The following is a 15446-nucleotide window of genomic DNA, read 5'->3' as shown; positions in this document are numbered from 1 at the left end:
GCGAAAATTAATACAACTTCAACGACTGGTAACTACATCCAAATAAAAAAATATCAAGCAGTTGCAAAAATCAATTCAAGAGTTCAAAACACAATTAGGAGAGAGAGAGAGAGAGAGAGAGAGAGAGAGAGAGAGAGAGAGAGAGAGAGAACCTTTTTTTAAGAAAAATATATCATATCTTTACTTATTCTAATTTTAAAATTTAGTAACTAAGATATGTAATTTGGCATGAGAAATGATCAGCGATGTGTAAAATCTTTTGAAGAATAATAGCTGAATCTTTTTTTAGTCAACTTTAATGTTTTTTTTTCACAAAGGAAAAAACACTATTCAATGCAATTAGATATTGATTGAAAAATGTGAAATCAAACTTTGTAATATATAAAATTAAAACAACGAGCAAGAAAAAGCAAAACATGTGTCTACTGTATTGAAATTTTAACCAGAAATGATGATTTACAAGGAGAATTGACAAGTTCTAGCTTAGGTGATGAGGTAATCAATTTTTTCTAACTGCAAATGGACTAGAAATGGACTAGAAACATGAGCGACTCCAATTTAGTCACTTCCTAATAATTTTCTTAGGTACATTATAGTTTTTTAGCTTATTTTTGTTGTGAATTAAATATACAACAATGTTTTTCCGATCAATTAAGCCTTAACAAGTATAATGCGATATTAGCAATTGTAACATAGCATGTGCAACTTAATTTTGTTTTTATGTAGACCACATTGAATATACATAATATTTTCTATCCCAACTTATATCAATATGATGGTATTTGATTGCGTACTCTGTTGAAGAGAAAAGGAAAAACTTTTAACGTAAATTAATTTTTTACGAATAAAAGATTAATTTTAAAATTAATTATTTTTCAATATAAAATATACTTTTTTTAGGATAAACCAAATAAAAAAAGGTGTTACATAAAAAGGAACGAAAAAAATAAGGATTCAAAAGAACCTACATACACCATGTTGGGCCCGTGCTGAGCACGGGCTTATCGTACCTAGTTTTGTTTATATAGAAGCAGCAATTGAACTCTGAACGAATTTGCTTCTTAATCAATGCTTAATATGAAGCGAGAAAGTCCTAAGATAGGAAACTGTCACGCTACATTTAATTTGGAGAAGGCCGGGTTAGTTATATGATAGGGAAAGCATGAGTTAACAAACTCAAATGGATTTCTTAATTGCTGAATAGTTCAAAGTAAAATAAATTATACTAAACATTATGCACAAATTAATGGTTACATAAAGTGGAGCTATTATGCAAATGTGACTGTCTACATTAGATGTTTATGAGGGGTTAGCTCACGTTTTTTTTTTCTTTTTTATAGCTGCTGCCCATTCTCACTTAAACTGTTAAGCATCATAGCTTATGTAGTTAGTTTTTTTTTTTCCTGCTGTGATATATATATATCCGAGCTAGCTTTTGTGTGCAACTTGATTGTGCCATTTGTTAATTTCCATCAACACATATATGAGTAATTCTTTTTATTTTATGCTTGTGTATACAGCTATTGAAAGGGTGTATGGCACTACAAAGCTTCCCAATTATATGCCATTCTGATTTGAAATTCATTAGTGATGTTTAATTTCTTATTGTGAAGTGTTTGACACGTAGTTTCTAGAGTTGCTTTCTTGGAGCTTCTAGATAGTCTCCTTGACAAAGGCTTACCAACTACTTCCTATATGATTCGAACTCTTTGAGTCGACTAAGTCGTCGTTAAATAACGACAGATTTTACTTGAGGAGTGAGGACAACAAAGCGTACTAGCAGATTATAAAGTTATTTGGTATTTGTAACGATGGGAGGTAGCAGATTATCCTAGAAAATTAGTCAAAAATACATGTAAGTTGACTGGGACACCGGGATACTAAAAAAAAACGTGTTAGCAGCCACCGTTATCTATGAAGCTATCTTGAAAGAATAATAATTTACACGTCGTGCAATGTTTATATTAAAACAAGCACGAAACATTAATTAAATCGTTTGCCCTAACTAGATAACTTTGAAATTAGTTTCTTGTATGACTTAACATATTTTGTTGATAATTACATCATATATAATCTTTGATAATTCCATCATATATAATCTTTGATAATTATCTATAGTAGTTATATACATACACACATATCATATAAATGAAGTGAAGGACTAGTGATATGTGAAGATATAAATATGGTCTTTTGTTGTGTCTCCAAACAGTTTATCTTGCATGGAACCAAAGGAACATTTAATAAGGTAGAGATCGATCAAATGTGAAAAGAATAGTATAATTAAATAAAATGCATATAATTCGTCCATTTTATTTAGTCATGTCTTATGTATTCACCTTCAAATTCAGCAGTTCAAAGGTACATAGGCTTGAAATCAAATGTGCTAAAGGGAATACAATGAACCCAAAATCACGAAGTTGTATTCAAAGACATATATATACAATCTCCTAAAATTACATGAAAGGAAGTTGCATGATTGGAACCAATAGATTAATGTAAGTGATGTCGACTTAGTTGGGATTAAGACAATCATAACATGATCTTAAGCTTTCATGAGGTTCAGTATTTGCTAGGAGTCTATTTAGACTACTTAGAGATTTCTATGTCATTACAACTTTTAGAGAACCTTTAGTGCTAGAAAACTCAAAGTAGCTAAATAGTACACAAACACAAGGATAAAACTGCAAATTATCACGGGTCGATAATGTTTAGGGACCACACTGCTAAGCACATAAACAGAATCTGTGAAATGAAGATTAATAGATGATTGTAAATAGAATTGGTGAGAGACAGAACAATTAAATATAGCGAAAAAATCAAAGTAAGTGTTTAGTTCCAGGAGTCGAAGCAGCATACCATTTTCATTCATGAATAAAATTTATTGGCTATGACTGCAAAGTTTATTTGTTTCACTAATTGTGTTGAAGGCAAGTTTGGGAATAAATCAAAGGTGTAACGACCCGACCGATCATTTTACTTTCTAGGTTTCCGTTCCCCTAATTAAGACTCCTCATATGTACTTTTAGTTTTATAACTTGCGGGGATGGTTGGTTCGGGTTGAAATTAGAACACGTAGTTCCTTAATATTGGCTTAAAATAGTTAAGTTTGACTTGAGTCAACGTTTTGAGTAAACGACCTCGGAACCGGGATTTGACAGTCCCAATAGGTTCATATGATGATTTTGGACTTGGGCATATGTTCGGATCCGGTTTCGGATGAACCGGGAGCGTTTCGACGCTTAATATTAAATGTTGGCGCATTGAAGGTTTTTTCAAGTTCTTTAAATTTGGTTTGGAGTAGGTTTTGGTGTTATTGAGGCCCGTTTGGGATTCTGAGCCTGGGTATAGGTTTGGATGGTGATTTGTGACTTGCATACAAAGTTTGGCATCGTTCCGAGTTGATTTGATAGGAATCAGATGCGCGGAAGTGTTTCTAGAAGTTTTTGAGTTTCATAATTCGATTCATGCGTTTTGGCATCCGATTCGTATTTATAGATGTTATTTTGGTATTTCGATCGCGCGAGAGGGTCCGTATTATGTTGTTGGATGTGTGAGTGTGATTGGATGAGGTCCTGGAGGCCCCGGATGCAAAACGGATTGGAATCAGACTCGAAAACTTTGCATGAGGGACTGCTGGCATTGATAGAAAGATCACGCCAGAATGGATTCTTCTTTTACTCTTTTGTTTAATCTTAGTTGCTATACCTTATAAAATAAGACTAAGAACAAGAAGAAAAAAGAGTGTGATGCTTTTCTTTTTACACTTTTTCCTCTAATTTCTTTTTGTTTCCCTTCCTCGCTTATTCATCATGGACTCTCTTTTGTCTTTCCTGGGGCTGACAACTTTTTTGATTTGTTATGTTTCATCTGCGGAAAATGAAAGTGGCAATTTCGCAGCAGAATCAGGCGGTCTTCCCCAGTACTCTAGTTCTGGTGCGTCCACACCTGCGTGATTTTGGCCGACGGTGCGAGCTCTCAGAAGCGAGCCTGTGATCGTAGAAGCAGCCTGGGGTGAGTGGCCAGTGGTTCGCAAAAATGAGCTCGCTTCTGCGGTGATGGGGCCGCAGGTGCGAAGCAAGGCCAGCCAGGCGTGGGTCACAGGTGCGACAAGCCTTCCGCAAGAGCAGGTTCGCATAAGCAAAAGCTCATCCGCAGAAGCGAAGGGAGGCAGCATGGGCTAGGACCACATCTGCGATGGATTTTCACAGGTGCGGCGTCATAGGTGCGCCCCAGGATCCGCAGAAGCGAAAATCGGTGGGGCAGTGAGGTCCATTTAATGTCGGGACTTAGGCTATTTTGGTTCATTTCTTTCATTTCTTGGACGATTTTAGAGCTCTTTGAAGAGGGGTTTTCACCTAGCACTTTGAGGTAAGTAATCTCTATACAAGATGAGTTTAATACATACTTTTTGGGTAGATTCTAACACATAAATTATAGAAATTATGGGTTTAGTTAAAAAAAACTAGGTTTTGATAAAAATGGGATTTAACCACGAAAATGATTATGGAATTGGGTGAAAATTATATATTTGAATTTGTGAGGTTATGGGTAACATTTATCTTCAAAATTTTCGGAATCTAGACACGTATGCCTAGGGTTAAGAATCTTCCAATTTGGGTTGGATAATTACTATAATAGCTAAATTATGAACTTGTGAGTATGTATTGATTAATTTATATAATATTTAGCTAGCTTCGGATTGTTCGGCACCAAGTTGAGACTTTAGAGTGAATTGGTGGGCCGAAAAGTGAGCTTTGAGACGAGGTAAGTCTCTTGCCTAACCTTGTAAGAAGGAATTTATCCCATAGGTATTTTAAATTACTATTTGCTTCTAATTATGCAGACTACGTACGCACGAGGTGACGAAAGTCCATACGTAGCTACTAATCATGCATAGGTCCGGGTAGTTTTAGGATCCAAACTATGAAATACTTGTATTGTTTGCACTCTACTTGTTAATGTAAGTGCCTAAATTATATTGAAACTTGATAAAGGATTTGTAAAGGCCGAATTTTACTTACTTTAAGTTTTGGCGGGTTATTTGACCGTTAATAGATATTGTGCTTCCTTGTGTATTAGTCTTGTGATAACCTTTAAATCGGATGTTCATAGAGTATTCTCTCTTCTTGTAGAGCGGGCCGGATGCCTCGACAGTATGATAGATGAATCTATAGTTCGTGCCGCTCGACCCTCGGTAGTGTACACATTATTCTAGATCGGGCCTTACGACCTCGGCATAAATCGTGCGTGTTAATGCTTGGAGCCCGAATACACTTGATATTATTTTCATGACTTGAGAGGTTATAATTTATTTATTGGCCCGAAATTGATTTGGAGTTAGTATGTGTTAGTTTGAGATTTTTGAAAATTACTATCAGTTAAAGAATCATTTATTCACTGCTTGCTGTTATGCTATTATTATTATTCACATATTCCATGCCTATTTAGAATTTCTGTATTTTTACTGTTGGCCCATAGTAAGTGTCGATGTCAACCCCTCGTCACTACTTCATCGAGGTTAAACTGGATACTTACTGGTATATGTTGTTTATGTACTAATGTTACACTTCTGCACTAATCGTGCTGGATCTGAGGCAAGTACATTTGGTGTTCAATCAGGCGCGCACCCCCGTTATCTTGAGGCATAGTGGTGACCTGCTCTCTGAGTCCGTTCTACAGCACCCGCTGTCTCTTTCTTTTGTATTTACTTTCTGTCTATCTTATTTCAGACACTAACTTAGGTGTTTTGTATATTTTACTAGTTTCACATACACTTGTGACTTGAAAACATGCTAGTAGACACTTTGGTTTTTGAGTATTTATTTCACCATACTTGTTCTTTTATTTGTTTACGCTTTACATTATCAAATTTTTCTCTTCTCATTTACTTAATAAATAAAAAATCAACCACTTTGAAATTTTTAAAAGAATAAATACATGGCTAGTTCACCGTTGGCTTGCCTGGCAGCAACGTTATGTGCCGTCACAGCTTATAGGTAAAATTGGGTCGTAAGAATATGGTATCAGAGCACTAGGTTCACGTAGGTCTCACAAGTCATGAGCAAGCCTCATAGAGTCTTGTGAATCGGTGCATAGACAGTCATACTTATCTTTGAGAGGCTATAGGGTGTTAGGAAACTAATCTTTCTTCATCTCGTATCATACAGTTGATGTTGCGCTAAGTATCTTTCTCTTATTCTCTCACAGATGGTGAGAATACGCACGACAGATGAACCCGACTATGGAAGAGTTGCTCCCCCTATTGTTAGAGGCCGAGGCAGAGGCCGATGGAGGGCTCCAGCTCATGGTAGAGGACGAGGGTGTCCTAGAGCTGCTCCCCTTGTTATTGAGGAGCAAGGCGAGGCGCATGCAACAAAGCTAGCCCCAGTGGATTTATTATTCGCACCAGGATTTTAGGAGGTCATGGGACATATGCTGCGGCTCATAGATTCTATGACTCAGGCTAGTTTATTTCCAACAGACCCAGCCATATCTCAGGCGGGAAGGGGAGCACATACCCATACCGCTCAGGATCCAGGGCATGGAGCTACCGTATATCACACCCCGGGCGCACTACCCGTAGGCGAAGCTCAGCCAGTGCAGCTATATTTGAGCCCAAACCAGCTGCGGTCGGTGAGCTACAGAAGCTATTGGATAGATGGACCATGCTACGTCCTCCTGTCTTTGGAGGTGAACAACACGAGGACCCCCATGACTTTATTGATCGTTACAAGGACAAACTGCACAACATGTGGATATTGAAGTCCCACGGGGCGGACATTACCACATTTTAGCTGGAGGGCAGGGCCCGTAGATGGTGGTAGTCCTATATTCTCGGCAGGCCAACAGGTTGTCCTCCCTTGACTTGGGACCAGTTCACACGCCTCTTTCTGGATAGATATATTCCACCATTTCAGAAGGAAGAACCGCGATTTCAGTTCGAGCAGCTTCAACAGGGTTAGATGTCGGTGGTCGACTATGAGGCAAGATTCTCTGAGTTGTCTCGCCATGCACTTATGATACTTCCCACTGATGCAGAGAGAGTGCGGAGGTTTCTTTGGGTTTGCACTATGGTATCCAGGCCACTATGCCCTGAGAGGTTTAGATTGGGACTTCATACGAGCTGGTTTTGGAGATAGCTCGGAGGATCGGGGGTGTTCGTTAGCGGAGTCGAGAGCAGACGTCAATGGACAAGCGATTTCTCTATTATGGAGAGTTCAGTGGTGCTCCATCAGGGTGCAAAGGTCAGTTTATGAGGGGTCAGTCTAGCAGGCCCACATATCCAGCACTGCCTCCTCCTCGGGGTGCTCTAGTGCGGCCCTATTTCAGCGCTATTCCAGAGAGCTCCTACCGTCAATCATCTATTCAGGGTCCCTTCAGTGGGTATTCGAGCTATCGTGGATAAACTACCGGTTAGTAGTCCACCATTCTGAGAGGTTGCTTCGAGTGCGGGGATCTTGGTCATGTGAGGAGGTTCTGCCCTAGGCTTCGGGGCAATGCAATACATCAGGGTCAACAGCCTATGATTACAACACCAACTACCACACCAGCCGTCCGGCCGCCCAAAGGCAGAGGGCAGGAGGGTAGGGGTCGTCCTAGTGGTAAAGGCCAGTCAGGTGGTGCTCCAGCTAGGTTCTATGCTTTTCCAGCCAAACCATATGTAGTAGCTTCGGATGCCGTGATCACAAGTATTATTTCTGTCCGCGGTAGGGATGCTTCGGTACTATTTGATCTAGGATATACATATTCATATGTTTCATCTCTGTTTTCTCATTTTGTGGGTGTTCCTCGTGAGTCTTTAGGTATTCCTGTATATATGTCCACGCTAGTGGGCGATTCTGTTGTTGTGGATCAGGTCTATCGGTCATGTAATATGACTTTCTGTGGTTATGAGACTAGTGCCGATCTTTGTTGCTTGACATGACCGACTTTGAGGTCATCCTGGGCATGGACTGATTTTCTCCATATCACGTTGTCCTTGATTGCCATGCCAAGACTGTTAGCTTGGCGATGACAGAGTTGCCTAGATTGGAGTCGAATGGTTCGTCTGTCAGTGCATCTAGTCGGGTTATCTCTTTCCTGAAGGCTCGACACATGGTCGAGAATGGTTGTTTGGCTTATTTAGCTTATATTCGGGATACTGCTGCGGGAGTTCTCCGATGTGTTTCCTTCTAATCTACTAGGCATTCCACCAAATTGTGATATCGATTTCTGTATTGATCTGGCTCCAGGTACCCAGCCTATCTCTATTCCATCGTACCACATGGCTCCGAGAGAGTTGAAGGAGTTGAAATAATAACTTGAGGAGTTGCTAGCAAAGGGGTTTGTTAGACCTAGTATGTCGCCTTGCGGTGCACCAGTGTTGTTCGTGAAGAAGAAGTATGAGACTATGCGGATGTACATTGATTATCGCCAGTTGAACAAATTTACCATTAAGAACAAGTAACTGTTGCTGCGTATTGATGATTTGCTTGACTAGTTGAAGGGTGCCAGGGTGTTCTCTAAGATCGACTTGAGATCGGGGTATCATCAGCTGAAGATTCGTGATTCGGATGTTCCGAAGACGGCTTTTCGGACTAGATATGGCCACTATGAATTCCTAGTGATGTACTTCGGCTTGACTAACGCCCTGGCGGTGTTTATAGATTTGATGAACCGGGTGTTCAGGCCATATATTGACTCGTTTGTCATTGTCTTCATTGATGACATATTAATCTACTTGCGTAGCATGGAGGAGCACGATCATCATTTGAGAGTGGTGCTTCAGACCTTGCGGGAACAGAAGCTATATGCTAAGTTCTCCAAGTGTGAGTTCTGGTTAGATTCTGTGGCATTCTTAGGGCATATTGTATCAGGCGAGGCTATTAAGGTAGATCCCAGCAAGATCGAGGCAGTCCAGAGTTGGCCTCGTCCTACCACAGTGACCGAGATCAGGAGCTTCTTGGGGTTAGCAGGTTATTATTATCGGTTTGTGGAGGGCTTCTACTCTATTGCAGCACTTTTGACTAGATTGACCCAAAAGGGTGCTCCATTCCGATGGTCCGATGATTACGAGGCGAGCTTTCAGAAGCTCAAGACCGCATTGACTACAACACCAGTGTTAGTGTTGCCTTTCGATTCAGGGATGTATACTGTGTATTGCTACGCCTCACGCATTAGCTTGGGATGTGTATTGATGTAGGAGGAGCGAGTTATTGCATATGCTTCACGTTAGCTGAATCCCCACGAGAAGAATTACCCCATACACGATTTGGAGTTGGCCGCGATAGTTCATACTCTCAGGATCTGGAGGCATTATCTCTATTGGATGTCCTATGAGGTTTACACCGATCATCGCAGCTTGCAGCATTTGTTCACATAGCTGGATCTCAATTTGAGGCAGCGCAGGTGGCTTGATCTACTAAAAGATTATGATATTACCATCCTTTATCATCCAGGAGCTACGAAGAGGTATCGCGACCTGATGCAACATTATTGGTGGCAACGGATGAAGAAGGACATAGTTGAGTATGTGGAGAGATGTCTAAATTGCCAGCAGGTCAAGTATGAGCACCAGAGGCCAGGTGGCCTACTTCAGTAGATGGTTATACCTGAGTGGAAGTGGGTGCACATTACTATGGACTTCATAGTTGGGTTGTCGTGGACCTTAAGGAAGTTTGATGTAGTTTGGGTCATTTTCGACAGGTTGACCAAGTCGGCACACTTCATTCCGGTTGTGACTACGTATTCTTTAAAGAGATTGGCCCAGATTTACATTCAGAAGATTGTTCGGTTGCATGGTGTGCCTATTTCCATCATATCAGATAGAGGGCTTCAGTTTACTTCACATTTATGGAGGGTATTACAGAGTGAGTTGGGGACCCGGGTAGAGCTTAGCACAACCTTTCAGACGCAGACCGGCAGGCAGTCAGAGCGGACGATTCAGATCTTGGTGGATATGCTCAGAGCATGTGTGATTAACTTCGGAGGGAAATGGGATCAATTCTTGCCTTTGGTCGAGTTTGCTTATAATAACAGTTATCAGTCCAGCATCGAAATGGCTCCATTTGAGGCTTTGTATGGTCGGCGATATCGTTCGCCTCGGTTGGTTTGACCCCGACGAGGCTAGGTTATATGGTATTGATTTAGTGAAGGATGCCTTGGAGAAAGTGAAGTTGATGCAGGAGCGACTTCGCACAGCACAATCCAGAAAAAGAGTTACGCGGATCAGAAGACGCGTGATTTATCATTTATGTTGGACGAGAAGGATCTCTTGAAAGTCTCGCCGATGAAGGGAATCACAAGGTTCGGGAAAAAGGGTAAGTTAAGCCCAAGGTTTATAGGCCCATTTGAGGCGTTGAGACGAGTTGAGGAGGTTACTTATGAGCTTGCTTTACATGTGTCTATGTTTCGGAAGTCTATCAGGGGTTCATTCGATTTTCCATATGTCTATGCTCTGGAAGTATCATGCCGACATGTCGCATATGTTAGACTACAACAAGGTTCATCTAGATGAAAACTTGGGTTATGAGGAGGATTCAGTTGCCTTTATTGACAAGAAGGTTCTCCACTTGAGGTCCAAGAAGATTTCTGCGGTAAGGGTTTAATGGAGGGGTTAACTAGTCGAGGAGGCGATTTGGGAGATCGAGGAGGACATGCAAAACAGATATCCACACCTATTTAGCACTCCAGGAATGATTCTAGACACGTTCGATAACAAACATTTATTTAAGAGGTGGAGTATGTAATGACCTGATAAGTCATTTTGCTTTATAGGTCCCCGTTTCCCTTATTAAGACTCCCCGTATGTGCTTTTACTATTTTATGACTTGCGAGGATCGTTATTTCTGGTTTGGAAGGGTTCAGGTTGAAATCGGAACACTTAGTTCCTTAATATTAGCTTAAATGGTTAAGTTTGACTTGAGTCAATGTTTTGAGTAAACGACCTCGAAACCGGGATTTGACGGTCCCATTAGGTTTGTATGATGATTTTGGACTTGGGCGTATGTTCTGATCGGGTTTCAGATGGCCCGGGAGCGTTTCAGCGCTTAATATGGAATGTTAGCGCATTGAAGGTTTTTTCAAGTTCTTTATGTTTGGTTTGGAGTATGTTTTGGTGTTATCCAGGTCCGTTTAGGATTTCGAGTCTAGGAATAATTTCATATGGTTATTTGTTACTTGCACACAAAATTTAGCGTCGTTCCGAGTTTATTTGAAAGGAATCGCACGCACTGAAGTGTTTCTAGAAGTTTTTGAGTTTCATAATTTGATTCATGCGTTTTAGCATCCAATTCGTATTTGTAGATGTTATTTTGGTGTTTCGATCGTGCGAGCGGGTCCGTATATGTTGTTAGATGTGTGAGTGTGATGGGATGGGGTCTAGGGACTGCTGGTCCGTATTTTGCATGAGGGACTGCTGGTACTCCACTTCTGGTGCGTCCGCACCTGCGTGATTTTTACCTTAGGTGCAAGCTCGCAGACGCGAGTCTGTGATCGCAGAAGCATCCTAGGGGTGAGTGGACACTGGTCTGCAGAAGCGAGCTCCCTTCTGCGATGATGGGGCTGTAGGTACGAAGCAAGGCCATGCAGGCGTGGGTCGTAGGTGAGGCAAGTCTTCCACATAAACGGGTTCGTGTAATGATCTGGACGGTCATTTTGAGAGTTGTAGCCCCGTTCCCCCATTTACTGCTCATTTTGTACTTTATAACTGCTATGTGACTTACCGGCTTAGTTGGTTCGAGTTCGGTGAGGTTTCAGAATGAATTGAGACACTTAGTCTCAAGGATGAAAACTTAAGTTAAAAGGTTTGACCGGATGTGGACTTATGTGTAGACGACTCCGTAATGGAGTTTTGATGGTTCCGTTAGCTCCGTTGGGTGATTTTGGACTTAGGAGCGTGTCCCGATTGTGATTTGGAGGTCTATAGTTGAATTAGGCTCGAAATGGCAAAAGTTAGAAATTTGGAAGTTTGACCGAGAGTGGACTTTGTGGTTACCAGGCTCAGATTGGAGTTCTAGGAGTTGGAGTAGGTCTGTGGTGTCATTTGTGACTTGTATGCAAAATTTGGGGTCAATCAGGCGTGATTTGACATGTTATGGCATCGTTTGTAGAATTTTGATTTCCTTAGTTCCATTAGGCTTGAATTAGGGTGTGATTTGTGTTTTGATGTTGTTTGATGTGATTTGAAGGATTGACTAAGTTCGTATCGTGTTTTAGGACTTGATGGTATGTTTGGTTGAGGTCCCAGGGGCCTCGGGTGGAGTTCAGATAGTTTTTGGATCACAATTTGAATTTTAAAGACTATTGTAGCTGGAGCCTTCTGGTACAATCGCACCTGCGGAACATTGTCGCAGGTGCAAGGTGTGTTGCGCAAATGCGATTTTGGAGGGGAGTGTGCAGTGGTCACAGGTGCGAGGGAATTATTGCACCTGCGTGGCCGCAGTTGCGGCGATTGGAGCACAGAAGCGGTAATGGAAGTTGGTGCTGGGTCCGCAGAAGCGGCTTTGTGGCTCGTAGAAGCGAGTCTGCAGGAGCAGAATCATGGACCGCAGGAGCGGAGGAAACCGTAGAAGTGGGAAAAGGGTCGCTTCTACGACACCGTAAAAGCGGGTAAGTGGCTGCAGGTGCGAGAAGGCCTGGGCAGTGTATTAAAAATGAGGGTTTCATGTTTTTCACCATTTCAAACATTTCAAGCTCGGGATTGGGTGATTTTTGAGAGGATTTCCCACCTTGATTGTGTGCTTTTAAGGTGTAATTAGGGGGTTTGAGGCTAGGGATTTGGAGAGTTGAATTTGGGGATTTGGGTGGCGATTTGGTATCGGATTTTGGAAAATTTGGTATGGTTGGATTCTTGGTTGAATGGGCTTTCGGGTTTTGTGACTTTTATCGGATTTCGAGATGTGGGCTTGGGGGCCGTCTTTTAAGCCTATTTTTGACTTTTGATTAATAACTTAGTATTTTTTTATATAATTTATTCCTTTAGCCCGTGTTGATAGTATCAAACTGTTTGTGACTAAATTCGAGGCATTTGGAGGCCGACTCATAAGGCAAGAACATGTTGGAGTAGGGATTTGCACGATTGAGGTAAGTAACAATTTTTAAATTGGTTCTGAGGGTATGAAACCCCGTAATATGTGTCATGTGATTGGTTTTGGAAATGATGCACATTTTAGGTGACGGGCGTGTGGGCGTGCACCATAGGAATTATGACTTAGTCAATTCCATGGAACTGAATAGTTGGAAAATCTGTTGTTATCCGTATATTCTTCATGTGTTATAGAAAATGAACTGTAAATCATGTTTAGACTATGTGTCAGCACTGTAGGGATCCAGAAAGGTCGTGTACATATTGAATTATCTGCTAAATTATTGTTTTGTACTCAGTCACAGTTTTTCTTGCATATTACATCTCAGTCTCTATTGTTCATTATTGATATAACATATCATTGCTATTTGGGCTGATTATCATGATTTCTGAGAGCCTGAGAGACTAGGGAGGTTGATGACTGAGTGAGGCCGAGGGCCCGATTTTTATGAGGATATTATGTGATCGGGTTGCACGCCGCAGCATGTTTTATTGATTTGTGCCATGATTGGCTTGTTATAGCACTTGGGCTGAAGGAGCGCCTCAAGAGTCTGCACACCCACAGTGAGCGCAATGGTTTTATATCAAGGGATGGATCTTCCTTGGGCATGGATCTTGCCCCAATCATTTATATTTAGGGATGGATTTTCCCTGGGATAGATTGGCCTTATACAATACTAAGTGACTGACTGTCAGTCGATACATATATATATTTGGGATGGATCTTCCCTGGGCTGTATTGGCCATATACAATACAGAGTGATTGAGTATTCCGAAAGTGTGAGTGCACGAAGCTTCTAGTGTGGTGCATTACATACAGCATGTACATTGGCATGTAGATATAGATAGGTCGTATTCCTCATGTCATTTAGAATTGATCTATCTTACTTGCACTGAGTTTAACTGTTGAACTTGAAAGCATGCTTATCTTTCTATGTTGAAATTTCTGTAAATGAATTATATCCATGAAGCTCGTCACTACTTTCAATCCATTATTTAGTCTTGTTACTTACTGCGTTGGTTATACTCATGCTACACCATGCACTTCGTTGTGCAGATCCAGGTGCTTCTAGTCACGGTGGGTGTTGATTTCTTTGCGCAGCTTGATCGTTGGAGATTCCAAGGTAGCTGCCCGGCATTCGCAGCCCTTATCTCCCCTTCCCTATTTTTCCGCTTTACGTACTTAGTTTTAGTCTTTTATAGATAGTATTTCCAGACTTGTGATATATAGATGCTCATGTACTCCGTGACACCCTGATGTTGGGAATTATTGTATTGGGTTTTGGCCTTCTATCCATTTTTTGAGAGTTTGATGATTTAAGCCTGTGTTACTCTTATTTTTCATTTAAAAGTGTTAGTATGTGTGAGGTGTCAGCTTGCCTAGTACTATGATAGGCGCCATCACGACAAGTCGAGTTTTGGGTCATGACAAGTTGGTAACATAGCCTAAGTTATATAGTTCTTACGAGTCATGAGCAGGTTTAGTAGAGTCTTGCAGATCGGTACGAAAACAACTGTACTTATCTTCGAGAGACTGTTAAACCCTTAGGAAACTTCACATTCTTGTATTCTTGTCATGCGAATTTGTTGATTCCGGTCACTAAATTTCTGTTGTTCTATTCTTTCACAGATGATGAGGACACGTGCTACCGGACAGGACGGCCAACCATCAGTACCACCAGCTAGGGCCAAGAGAGGCCGAGATCGCGGTAGGGGCCATGGTAGGGGCAGAGGTATAGCTCGTACAACAGCTAGAGTAGCACTTGTAGACCCACCAGTTGCTCCAGCTCAGGAGCAGGTTTCGGATGTGGTTGAGCCAGCGGGGCCAACTCAGGCACCAGCTATGCCCATTGTAATTCGAGGCCTTTAGGAGGCTTTGGCCCAGATATTGACTGTTTGCACTAGCCTTGCTCAGGTAGTTTCACCTCAGGATGCACCGGCCACTTCTCAAGCCGAGGGAGGTACTCAAATTTGGCACACAAGTCACAAATGACCCCACGGACCTACTACAACTTTCGGAATTGGAATCTGACCCCGATATCAAAAAGTCCACTACCGGTCAAACTTTCTAAAATTCCAACTTTCGCCATTTCAAGCCTAATTCTACTCCCGACCTCCAAATCATAATTCAGATACGCTCCTAAGTCCAGAATTACCCAACGGAGCTAACAGAACCATCAAAATTCTAATCCGAGGTCATTTACACATAAGTCGACATCCGGTTGACTTTTCCAACTTAAGCTTTCAATTAAGAGACTAAGTGTCTCAATTCACCCTGAATTCTCTCCGGACCCAAACCAACTAACCCGACAAGTCATAAAGCAGCAGTGAAGTACAAAAATAAACAAAAAAGGGGGAACGAGGCTACAACTCCCGGAAC

Source organism: Nicotiana tomentosiformis, chromosome 8, assembly GCF_000390325.3.
Source record: "Nicotiana tomentosiformis chromosome 8, ASM39032v3, whole genome shotgun sequence".
Classification (NCBI taxonomy): domain Eukaryota; kingdom Viridiplantae; phylum Streptophyta; class Magnoliopsida; order Solanales; family Solanaceae; genus Nicotiana; species Nicotiana tomentosiformis.
The sequence above is the reverse complement of the archived record's forward strand: the minus strand, read 5'-3'. Positions refer to the sequence as shown.